Here is a 13,372-nt window from a genome sequence, read left to right as displayed (position 1 = left end):
TATTTTGGATTTTGAAAATATAATAGCTTTGGATTTGGTGCAGTTGTTATGTACAAGTTTGTCTGGCCAGCCCTATACTAAATAACCCCAATAAAGTCTCAATCGTCCAAAGGGCATATACATAAATTATTTATAGTTGAATTGAACTTTTCACATTACATATACATAAAGTTTAACAACAACAAACACACTGTAATTATAAAGCATGCAGCTCAATTTCCAACCCTTAATAACATAAATGAACAATGAATATATCAAGTGATTTGGAATTTTATCATTACTGTTTTGGTATATCAATAAATAGTGTGGATTGATTTCACAAGCACACTGTAATTCTAAAACGTTTAGCTCAATTTCCAGTTATGAAAAATACAAATGACTGAATAACTAACATAAATTAGTAATATTTAACTTTCAATTCCATATACAATAATTGGTATATCATTACTATTTTTGTATATAATTTGAATATTTTTTAAATGATTTCACAAACACACTAATTCTAAAACGTTTAGCTCAATTTCCCAATATGAATAATACAAATGAGTGAACAACCAATATAAATTAGTAAAATTTAATTTTCAATTCCATATACAATAATTGGTATATCATTACTGTTTTTGTATATAATCTGAATATTTTGAATTGATTTCACAAGCACACTGTAATTCTAAAACGTTTAGCTCAATTTCCCATTATGAATAATACAAATGACTGAACAACCAACATAAATTAATAATATTTAATTTTCAATTCCATGTACAATCATTACTGCAAATAACAATTCCTTTCATAAACAACATTAAGTTTGAACATTAAAGAACTATTTGAAGAAGGAAACAAACGGTAAAGTAAAGTAAAACAATACTAAACAATATAACACAGTAGATGCATTCAATGTCATATGGGATCCTTGCAAGACCTACAATTATGACCCCTCTTACCGTACTGACTACAGGGGAGTATAGCTTTGTTTTCTAATCAAAACGTGATTCGTTTTTTCTTAGGCCTACCAGTCAAACGTTTGACATTAGGAGGAAGAACTGGATCATTGCCAACTGCATGACTTGTAGTGAATTGTTGAACATTGCCAATAGGTCGTGTTTCCTTTCTATACAACAAACGTAGATTGGAAACACGATAGAAATCATGTGCATATAACTGTAGTTTAAGGTTCCTACGAGACAATGCAATGCATGCATGAGAGCACGAAATCATGTCTAGGTCCCAATGCCGACATGATCAAGTACGATTCAGAATGTTAACAACAAATTGGTTAGAGCGATCATGCACTTCAAATTCATACTAGTTAATGGGGTACAACTGGAAAAAAAAAAGATGATAATAGGCTCAATCGAATACAAATACTATGTAACTAAAAATAACACTTACATCTATTGACCTACTGTCCCTTAAAGCTGATTGAATAATGTTTTCTACATGCGATGGCAATTCAGAATGCTAGAAACTTTAATGACTACGACATTTGTAAAACCATTTTTGAACCAAACTACGGATAGAATCAAGGAGACCAATAACGAGTAATTCGCTTGCTTCCTTTAAAGTTGAATTCATGCATTCAGATATATTGGTTGTCATTAAGGAATATCTTTACCTCCGACAAAATGCCTTAGCCCATTTGGATTTGTCAACATCCTCTAATTCAATCCTAATGGACGAAGCAATCTCATCCAACTGCCTCATGTAATACTTAAATTCACCAAATGTATATGTTCTTGCACACATATGGAAAGTGTCTTCAGTTGAACGTGACTTATGGTTCTTAACAAGGTTTTTATACAAATGAAATGAACACAACCTGTATTCAACAAAATCATAGACAGAACTAACACCCTTGGCTATACTTTTATGATCATCAGACACAATAACATGGTCGTTAGAATCCCCAAAAACAGCTTTAAGATTACGAAAAAACCAAGACCATGATGCATCATTCTCATAATCAACAATGAAAAATGCAAGAGGTACAATCTGCAAATTGCCATCAAGTGTGCAAGAAGACAATAATGTCCCCAAAAATTTGTTCTTTAGACTAGCACCATCAACTGACATAATAGGAAAACAAAATTTTCATGCATCTATGGAAGCAGAAAGGGCCATAAAGTAATACTTAAACCTACCTTCATCATTAGATTCTTGTGTTGTATATGTTCTTCTAAGAAATAAACATTTAGATTGATTATACAAGATAAAGTAGACTGTATATAATTGCTTAAACTAAATATAGACGAGAAACATACCAGGATTGTTTTCAATCAACGCAGTTGAAAATGGTGACAAATCGGTATATGAGGACTTAGGAGTCCCCCTGAGGGAATTGAAGGCAAACGCACGACCTCTCCAAGCTTTATCATAACTTATATTTATACCATGTTGACTTCTCATATAACTTACAATATCACACGTTCAACATGCGACATTGTCATTCATTTTAAAAAATGTCTTTGTACATTCAGCAACAATCCAAAATCTTGCTTGTCGATGACCATCTTTAACAATGTCAATAGAACATTTATGGATATCGATGTATTTCCGAACAATCCACACACCACCCCCTCTAATACAGATGCACGTAGATACCACCCACAAGACATATCCTTGCAACGAATTTCAAATGAAGTTTTGTTTGACCTAGTAGTAGTATGTTTGAAATTGTTTTTAAGATCAAGAAAATAAACTACTTTCTTCAATACAGACTTGCTACTAAAAAGTAAACCTACTCTAATGGGAATACCAAATCGAAAGACATTGAAATCTTGGAAAACAACGATTTCAGTATTGCCCATAGGATGTTGGAAAGGTTGATCAATGTTTGCTGATTCATTATTCAAATACAGTGTATTTCGAGTGTTTGGGGCAACAGATGAGACATGGTCAACCACTATACATAAGTCAATTTGGGGGTGACATCAACCACAAAATATCTTTATCTTCAACAATGCTAACAAGATTTGAATTGGTAGAACCAATTTGGTACATTGTCAAATGAGACATAGTTAACTCACTGGAGGGAAAAAGTTTACCTTGAATATATTCCCCAAAATTCATTCCACAAATTGTTGGAACGATGAATTTGATGGAATATGCGCCTCACAATCTCGAAAATCATGGTACTGAGAATTCTCATCCCATCGACCATCAAATAGGATTCTAACCCGTTGTAAAGTCATAACAAAAACAGTAGCAAAAGTTAATGAATTGGCAAGAAAACCTAAATCGATGAAATGACCATTTTTTTAAGGAACTGTTATTTGTTTTCCCAAAACGTGAAAAAAATATAAAAAATAGCATATACGCCTAATTTATTAAGAATGTGAGAAAAACAATATAGAGATTTGAAAAAAAAATATGGATAAAAGAAGTTTTAATAATATATGGATATTTCAAATATAGATTTGGTTTCAAAATATTTTATTAAGGTGAGATAAATTCAAAAAATTGTTAAACATAATCTAAGATAATAATAAAATATAGAGATTGTGTTATCTATATGAGAAAAATTAGGAAAGAAGTTTTAATAATATATGGATATTTCAAATATAAATTTGGTTTTAAAATATGAATATTTTATTAAGGTGAGATGAATTCGAAAAGTGGTTAAATATAATCTAAAAATAATAATATATAGAGATTATGTTAACTACATGAGCAAAATTAGGAGAGTAGTTGTCTTGACAAATATCAACAATTACCCTGTATATATACCTCGACCCAGGGATTTAGAAATTTGTGGTCACGTGCATGTCATATGAGTTGCCAAAATTCTTATTCTTGGGTGATTTTGCCATTTTCGGGTGGTTTTGCCATTTTCTCCATTCAGTTCTTCCTTTTCACGCGTAACTTTAGGGTTTCATCTCTTCTTCACTTCTCTACAACGTCAGTCCTTCTTCTTTCGCTGAAATTTCTCCCTTTTACTCCTCCAATTTCTTCCACTTCCTCTTACAAAATATCAGATCGATTTCCTTTTCCCACAAATTTCTTCCTCTTACCCACAAATTTCACATCGATTCTTCTATTGTGAAATTTCATGTTCCAATTGCTTCAAATGGAAGATAAAAATGAGCTAAGATTATAATTTAGAAGATTGGATGATTGCAAATCAGAATTTGATAATTTAGAAACCAATATAGACACTGGCGTAGGTTTGAGTATATTGGTGAAAGATTTGGTGGTTTTGGATTGGTACTTGAGTAAAATTTTGTCGGACTTATCTTTAATGAAATTTAATATTTTCTTAATTTTCTTAAAAAATATAAATCTCTTGGTATGATTATGAATATGTTATATGTGTACAAATGAAGTTGAGGGAAAATTATAATGTTGGTGTCAATGGATTACAAGGGAAGGATGAGAGCCATTTTAGTAATATGATAATAAGATACCAATTAGATAGTAACCATATGACAATAAAAATTTAAAAAAAAAAAACATAAAGTACTTAATATCTAATGAAAATCATATGACAATCAGATAGTAATCACATACCGATCAAATAGAAATCACAAAGTATTGAATATCTGATGAAAACCCCCATTCAAATAGAAAGTACTTAAAATCTAATGAAAATCACATAGCAATCAAATATCAATCACATGTTAATCAAATATAAATAAAAAAATTACTTAATAACTAATGAAAATTTCATGGCATGTAATAAGAGATGGCAATTAGATAACAATCACATGACAATCAAATAATAAAAATCCCAAAATACTTAATATCTAATGAAAATCACATGGTAATCAGACATATCAATCACATGAGAATTAAACAAAAATCAATAATTATTTAATATCTAATGAAAATCACATGAAAATCAAAGATATCAATCAAAGAACAATCAAATAGCAATCACATGTCAATCAAATATAAATCACAAAATACTTAGTATCTAATGGAGATCACATGACAATTAGAGATAGTAATCAAATATCAATCAACTAATAATCAAACATGAATCACAAAATACTTAATATCTAATGAAAATAACGTGATAATCATATAGCAATTAGATAGCAATCACATGACAATCAAATACAAATCACAAAATACTTAACATCTAATAAAAATTAGATAGCAATCAGATAGAAATCACAAATTATTTAGTATCAAATAGCAATCAGATGGATATTAGATGGCAATCACAAATAAGTTACACTACTCAATCTAGCCAAAATATGAACTAAAGTGAACTAAATTATATCCTTACTGATGAATCTAACTCGATCTCTTCATATTCCAGCAAACTAACCTCAAGCTAAGAACACTCATTGCAATTTATTTGATCCACTATTCCACCCTTTTAAATTCCCATATTAACTTTTAATATAAAAACAACAAGTTGTGATAATTTATTTCAAAATTAGATATTTGTGTTATTAGCAATAAAAAGTGCAAATTTACAAGTGACTCTTAAAATGGTAATTTGCTAATGAATCTGCCAACTTCCTTTCATGTATATTCCAAATAATCTTCACCTCCAAATTCCCAAACGATCCCCCCACATCATCAATGGCCCTTAGTAGCAACAATGACGTTATGATATCTAACCTCAACCGTCCATTCCAGTTTGAAGGAGCGAACTTCAAACGGTGGAAGTAAAAGATGCTGTTCTTTCTTACCATCAAGAAAGTTGTCGAAACTTGTACTAGAGCTAAGTTAATCGTCCCTTTAGAAGAACAACCTGAACAACAGATAAAAGAAGTTGCTCACTAGGAGGAGAAAGACTTTATTTGTAAGAATTTTATTTTAAATGGTTTTACTGATGATCTGTATGACTACTACAGTACAATGAAGACAGCGAAAGAGGTCTGGGATGCCCCACATAAGAAGTATGACACCGAGGAGGCCGGGTCAAAGAAATATGTTGTTTAGCCGTTATATCAAATTCCAAATGACGGATGACAAATCTGTGGAGGCCCAGTCCCATGAACTCCAGAAGATAGCCCACGAGATAATTACTGAAGGTATGCCTCTAGAAGAACAATTCCAAGTTGCTGTTATTATTGATAAACTGACCCCTTTGTGGAAGGACTTTAAGAACACTTTGAGGCATAAAACCAAGGAGTTCTCCTTGGAGAGTCTTATAACCCGGCTAAGGATCGAGGAGGAAGCTTGGAAGCAAGACCAGAGGGAGAAGGTGAACACAGTATCTGGGAAACCTACCTCTGCTGTGGTAAAACCTGACAAAAAATCTAAGGGGACAAAGAGGAAAGGTCAAAATTGTGGTTCCAACAACCAGAATCAACAGAAAAAACATAAGCCCCTTTCAGGAGAAACAGTACAGTTCCTCTGCTTGAATTATAATAAATATGGGTACATCACTAGGAACTGTAGGAACAACCGTCGTCCTACTGGTCAGGCGAACCTGACAGAAGAACCGTTAGTCGCCATGATCACAGAAGTAAATGTGATCAGTGGTTGTGAAGGGTGGTGGATAGACATTGGTGCTATGCGCCATGTCTGTCACGACCTTAGTCTATTTAAAACTTATACTGAAACTAAGGATAAAAAGGTTCTGTTGGGAGACCACCACTCCACGAAAGTTGTTGGAACCAGCGAGGTGGAACTGAAGTTTACCTCTGGGAAGACCCTCACGTTAAAGGACGTTCTGCACATTCTGGAGATATGAAAGAATTTGGTTTCAGGCTATCTCCTCAACAAAGTCGGGTTTACTCAAACTATAGGGGTAGACCAATATACCCTTACCAAAAATATTATATTTGTAGGGAAAGGGTATGCAACTGAGGAAATGTTCAAATTAAATTTAGACCTTAATAAAATGAAATCTTTTGTGTATATGTTGTGTTCTATGAATATTTGGCATGCTAGACTCTGTCATGTGAATAAGAACTTAATTAGAAACATGATTAGGCTAGAAATGATATACCTAAGTTATTCACGAATGATTTTGATAATGCGAGTATTGTAGTCAGGCTAAAATTACTAAAACTCCGCATAAATCTATACTTAGGAATTCTGAGCCTCTAGATTTGATTCATTCTGATATATGTGAATTTGATGGCATCTTGACTAGGAACAGTAAAAGATATTTCATTACCTTTATTGACGACTGCTCTGATTTTACTTTTGTATACTTGCTAAGAAACAAAAGTGATGCTTTTGATGCCTTCAATCTTTTTATTTCTGAAATAGAGAATCAGTTTAATAGAAAGATTAAAAGACTTCATAGTGATAGGGGAACCGAGTACGACTCGGACAACTTTAATGAGTTCTTTAACTCACATGGAATAATACACGAAAAGACCGCACCTTATTCTCCTGAAATGAACGGAAAAGCCGAAAGGAAAAATAGAAATTTAGCTGAGCTAGTAGTTGCTATTTTGCTTAGTTCAGAAGCCGCGTCTTATTGGTGGGGTGAAATCATCCTTACCGTGTGTTATGTCCTAAATAGAATGTCAAACCCCCTCCCAGATTACCCTTCTTAATCCATAAGTGAATGTGACGGCAGTAGTTACCAACCCTTTTGCGGCACTTACTGCCTAACTAACATCCTTAACCTGCTTAAATCCCTGGAATACATATATAAGATTCACCAAACTAAAGAAACTTTAAAAATAACCTCAGAACACCAGGGATCAACAACAACATAATTACTTCATATTAACACATATAGAGTTCAGTGGTCCCAATATACTTTACTAGTCCTTAATATGAGCAACACATATGTACAGAAATTTACAGAATAAACACCTAAAACTTCTCTCTAGACTTTGGACTTTTAACTAGAGTCCTTAAGTGGCAGAGCAAGATGACAGCTAACCTCTGGGGAGATGACAACTGGGAAAAGAAAAACATTTGAAATAATGAGCTACTCGCCTAGTGAGTGACTTAATAAAAACATAAATCTCATGCTTAAACTGAAAACTAGAAAACATAATACTGGAACTAAAACATGTCAAGCAAACGTGTACATAAAACTTTTAAAACCATTGTATCTAAAAACATAGCTAAACTAATTCCCGGTTGAGAGAGAACCCTCATGGTTCAAACTTAACGTTGGATATCATGTTCAAAAGAGAACCCTTTTGTTCAATCTCTCAAACATAAGCCTAGGCTGGGGTGAGAACCCTTTTGTTCAGCACATTTCAGCCAATGCTAGGAAAGAACCTTCGTGGTTCAATCCTACTGAACTGATTAACTGTCATAAGTGCACGTAGAGCAAACTGGATCCTAATGTCAAGGATCATAATTGAAGCAGGGTACCACTGCTTATCACTAAACTGAGTGAATTATTCTGATACCTTCTCTATGTACTTCAGCATCAGAATCATAACAAAACTGAAACTAGGTAGTACAGCTCGGATACCTTCTCCTTGTACTTCAGTATGTCTAAAAGTACCTGATAGGAAAACATTTTCATAAAACATGCTTACTGAAAGCTTGATCTCATAAATCATAATTTTCATAAGAATATCATTTGCTAACGCATGCTCAACAACATTAAGGGCACATATGCTTTAAAACATAATACAAATATTTGTAACATAAACATGTCATAGAATCATCTTTTGAAAACTACCATGGTTAAACCATTGTACCAAAGCATATTTCATAAACTTTGTAACTAACATGCGTTTATAAACTTTAGAGAAATGCGTTGCTTGAAACTTCTTGTAAAAAAACCAATATAAAAGTAACTATCAATAAAGCGTGGATTATTAAAATATTTATAAACCATTTAAAAATCATTTATAGTCACTCACAGCTCGTCGGGGCTCTTAAACGGTTTATATGCCTCTCCTAGCTCTTCTTGGCCTAAAAGGATATAATCCCCGATTAGATTCCTTAGAATTCTCAGCAGAATGCTTCAGGTAGCTCACTTACTAATGAAACTTTCACCAACAAAATAGCATTACTAGTAAGATGATCATCATGAGCGAGATCACCCTCATGAGTGAGATCATCCTCATGAGCGAGATCGTCCTCATGAGCGAGATTTACCTCTTCTAGCAAGATTTGTGACTTCTAGCGAGATTTGTGACTTTTCCAATGAGTTTTGTAACTTTCTAACGAGATTTGTGACTTTTCCAGCGAGATTTGTAACTTTCCAGCGAGATTTGTGACTTTTCCAACAAGATTTGTGACTTCTAGCGAGATTCAACGCAAAACCAGTGAGATCTTCTTCCTTAGCAAGATCCTCCCCATCCTTAACTCATTCTCGCTCTCGCTCTCGCTCACAATGTTGAACTGCCTGCTTAATCTTCCCAAGCAGCTGCCTGCTTACGCACCGATTCCTTGTTCCAAACTCAAAAATTTATAACTCAAAATAAAAGACTCTTTTTAAGAAACTTCCTTCTACAAACTTGTTTATAATTGAGTTAACTTTCTTACTTTAAAATATCAGCCAAGAATTCCTTGTGATTTTTCCTGGAGCTTCCAATCTTCACTCTAGGCTCTGATTAATCTGAGAATATGCCTCTTTTGCAAATTCTTCACTTTTTGCTATTCTCCGTGTGAGATATTTCTCCGGCAAAACAATCTCAAAAACTAGATTCTCCTAGCTTTCGAATGGCACTGATATCACTTAATTTGCTCAAGTCATTTTCCAAAACCGAGCTTCTGAAATTCCTCTCCCTTTTATACTTCTTTCCATCCCCTATTCAAGGGTCAAATTGCCACCTCATCTAGCACTTAGTGCTTTCGGCCAATTCCCATTAGTGAGTTTTTTCAATTAATTTATTTTTTCTTCCCTTCCTTTATAACCCTCATTAGGCCTTCGTCCCAAAGCATAACTTTAGCGTACATCGAGTTTCAATGCCTTCCGCACATCGCATACTCCATCGTCTAGCGCCTAATGCCTATCGTCTAGCATTTATCATGCAGCTCATCATCTAGTATTTATCGTGCAGCTCATCATCTAGCACTTATCGTGCAACTCATTGTCTAGCACTGATGTCGATCGTGTAGTGTCGCTTACGCTATCGTCCAATGCGTAGCGCCATCATTTAGTGCGAGCCTTCGCATCATTTAGTGCATCGTTTAGCTCCACGCAATTACTACACGATCACCTACCACATCGCTTAGCTCTCCGCACATTTACTATACGATCGCCCAGCACTCGCCTACACGATCGCCTATCTCATCGTGTAGTGTCGTTCACTTACTAGACGATCGCTTACCCAATCGTATAGCGCCACTCATTTGCTACACGATCGTCCAACGCCTTTGCTCGCACACACTTGAGGCTGCCGCAAGCCTTATCAACGCATCATGCCTTTCAACCCATGCGTTCATCCTTAGTACCAACGCATAGTTTACCCTTGCCTTCAACACTTAACCTCTACAAGTCTTGGTTGCTATATACGTAAACCCATGCGTCCACACTTCTCCATCAATACATGTCTACACTTTGCTTCCATACTTAGCAAATTTTCACTTGGCATATTATCTAAAACTCATCCTTGACTAAATATTTCTAACATTTAGAATTTTCTTCCTCCATTGGTCTACCTTCTTTACCTCCTTTCATAATTTTACTTAACACGCTTGTTACTCACTTATATAGGAAAAATGGAGTACAAAGATTAACATAGAATCTCAAAGTCTAAAAACAAAACTTCACCTTACGAAATTCTCAAGAATAATAAACCAAGCTTGTCCTACTTTAGAACATGGGGTTGTCTAGCCTTTGTAAGGATTCCAGACCCAAAAAGGAGAAAGTTGGCTAGTAGAACTTACGAGTGTGTCTTTATAGGTTATGCCTTAAATAGTAAAGCCTACAGGTTCTATGATCTAGTGAACCAAGTGATCATTGAGTGAAATGATGTCGATTTTTTTTAAGACAGATTTCCTTTTAAATCAAAGAATAGTGGGGGCTCTAGATCAAGTGGTCTAACCCTAGTGGGAAATCCAACCCTAGAGAGGAAACTGACCCAGAACCTAGAAGAAGCCAAAGAGCTAAAACCGCCAAAGATTTCGAAAATGACTTCTGGACCTACAATGTAGAAGAAGACCCTAAAGATCTAAGAGTGGCCCTGTCCTCAGTAGATGCCAACCTATGACAAGAAGCCATAAATGATGAGACGGACTCACTGAGTCAAATAGGACCTGACACTTAGTAGATCTACCCCCAAGCTGTAAGGCAATAGGGTGCAAATGGATCTTAAGGAGGAAACTTAGACCTGATGGGACTGTCGACAAATTTAAGGCTAGGTTAGTAGCAAAGGGCTTTAAATAAAGAGAAAATGTAGATTTCTTTGACACCTTCTCCCCTGTCACTAAAATTACCTCAATCCGTGTCTTGTTCTCTCTCGCTGCCTTTTATAATCTCGTAGTACATCAGATGGATGTAAAGACCGCTTTCCTAGGTAAACTTGAAGAAGAGATTTACATGGAACAATCTGAGGGTTTTGTTGTCCATGGTCAAGAAAATAAGGTGTGTATATTAGACAAATCTCTCTATGGACTAAAACAAGCTCCTAAGCAATGACATGAAAATTTTGACAACCTTATCCTATCTAAAGGTTTCAAGGTCAATGAAAGTGACAAATGCATCTACTATAAGTTTGATAATAACCTCTGCACTATCTTGTGTCTATATGTAGATGATTTATTGATCTTTGGGTCGAACTTGCACGTCATAAATGATGTAAAATCAATATTGAGTGCAAACTTCAACATGAAAGACTTAGGAGAAGCTAGTGTAATCTTAGGCATAAAAGTAAATAGGTTTGAAAAGGGAATTTATTTGGATCAATCTCACTATATAGAAAAGATTCTAAAGAAATATAATTACTTTGAGTGTAGACCAGTCTGTACTTCTTATGACCTTAGTGTCAAGTTGTTCAAGAACACTGGTGACAGTGTTGATCAATCTGAGTATGCGAGCATCATAGGCAATCTTAGATACGTTGGTGACTGCACTAGGCCTAACATAGCTTATGCTATAGGATTGCTTTGCAAGTTTACAAGCAGACCTAGTAAAAAACATTGGAATGCTATAGAAAGGGTAATGAGATACTTGAAGAAAACCCAAAACCTAGGATTACATTATCAAAAGTTTCTCGCTGTCCTGGAAGAGTTCAGCGATGCTGATTGGAACTCTCTTTCGGATTATTCAAATGCTATAAGTGGTTATATCTTTAATATAGCTGGTGGAGCTGTCTCTTGGAAGTCCAAGAAACATACTATTTTTGCCCAATCTATGATGGAGTCAGAAATGATTGCACTAGCTACAGCTAGTGAAGAAGCAGGTTGGCTTAGAAATCTGCTATCAGAGATTCCTTTATGGAAAAAGTTGGTACCAGCCATATTGATCCATTGCGATAGTACTACAGCAATTGCAAAAGTTCAGAACCGTTACAACAACGAAAAAAGACGTCAAATACGTCATAAGCACAGTACCATTAGAGAGTTTCTCACTACTGGTGCAGTTAGAGTGGATCACATACGGATTGATGAAAATTTGGTAGATCCTTTGATGAAAGAACTGGCCAGAGAAAAGGTTTTCAAAACCTCAGAAAGGATGGGACTCATGCCTATAGAAAGATGAATCACGGTGAGGAAAACCCAACCTGTAGACTGAAGATCCCAAGAAATAGGTTCAACGGGTAATAACTGATCACGAGTGATATATAGTGAATCATGTTAAACCAAACATAGAGTTCCATTCTTATGACCTATAGTCTGAGAATGATATCCTAAAGCGTAAGAAAGGTTGAACTTAGTTCTTAAAGAGATCTATACTTGATGACAAGTGGGGTACCTAGCTACAAGAGTACTCTTGATAAACTCACCTGTGTGAATGTAGAAGTGAGGGTCGCTTCCTATAGAGTTTTTAGGCAAACTCTTTAGAGCATTCACTAAACTGGGATACATGTGCTAGGCCTTAAAGCACGAGCTTTCGTACTACACCCTAATGACACTCTGTGTGAGATGCTGTTAGAGATAGAGTTCAAAACCAGGGGTTATTCTAGTATATTCTAAATCATCTACACTATGTAAAGGTTCAAGTCGTAAGACACCTTTGCTTATGCACAGTATTGTATAGACTGACTGCTCGATGAAAATATTTTCTCTCTTCCACTTTTTGATTGAACTTCCAAGTGGGGGATTGTTGGGTGAAAATTTAACTTTCAAAACAAGAGGGAACCAACCTTTTGGTTGGAGAATCCCACATTGGAAAATTTGGTATTGGAAGTTTCCCTTATGTACTCCAATCTTGAGTTTTGGGTTTGGGCCCTAAGGGGTACCCACGTTTTGGAGGGAGTGAGGAGATAGACCAATGTGGGTTCAGTGGACGTCCCACATGCGCGTCGCCGCCACCGTCCGGTCGGTCAGGTGAGGCGAGTGATTATTAATTTTTAATATAAATATTATTATTTTTATT

The 13,372-nt window shown here is 35.1% G+C and overlaps 1 pseudogene; it reads right to left on the bottom strand.

Moving 5' to 3' along the window:
• Positions 1-900: 900 nt before the first annotated feature.
• Positions 901-2,406, bottom strand: LOC150035233 (uncharacterized; annotated as a pseudogene).
• Positions 2,407-13,372: the final 10,966 nt, after the last annotated feature.

The sequence above is a fragment of the Benincasa hispida genome, chromosome 7, assembly GCF_027475165.1.
Source record: "Benincasa hispida cultivar pf3 chromosome 7, pf3_genome.v1.1, whole genome shotgun sequence".
Taxonomy (NCBI): domain Eukaryota; kingdom Viridiplantae; phylum Streptophyta; class Magnoliopsida; order Cucurbitales; family Cucurbitaceae; genus Benincasa; species Benincasa hispida.
This window is presented reverse-complemented; position numbering and strand designations above follow the sequence as displayed.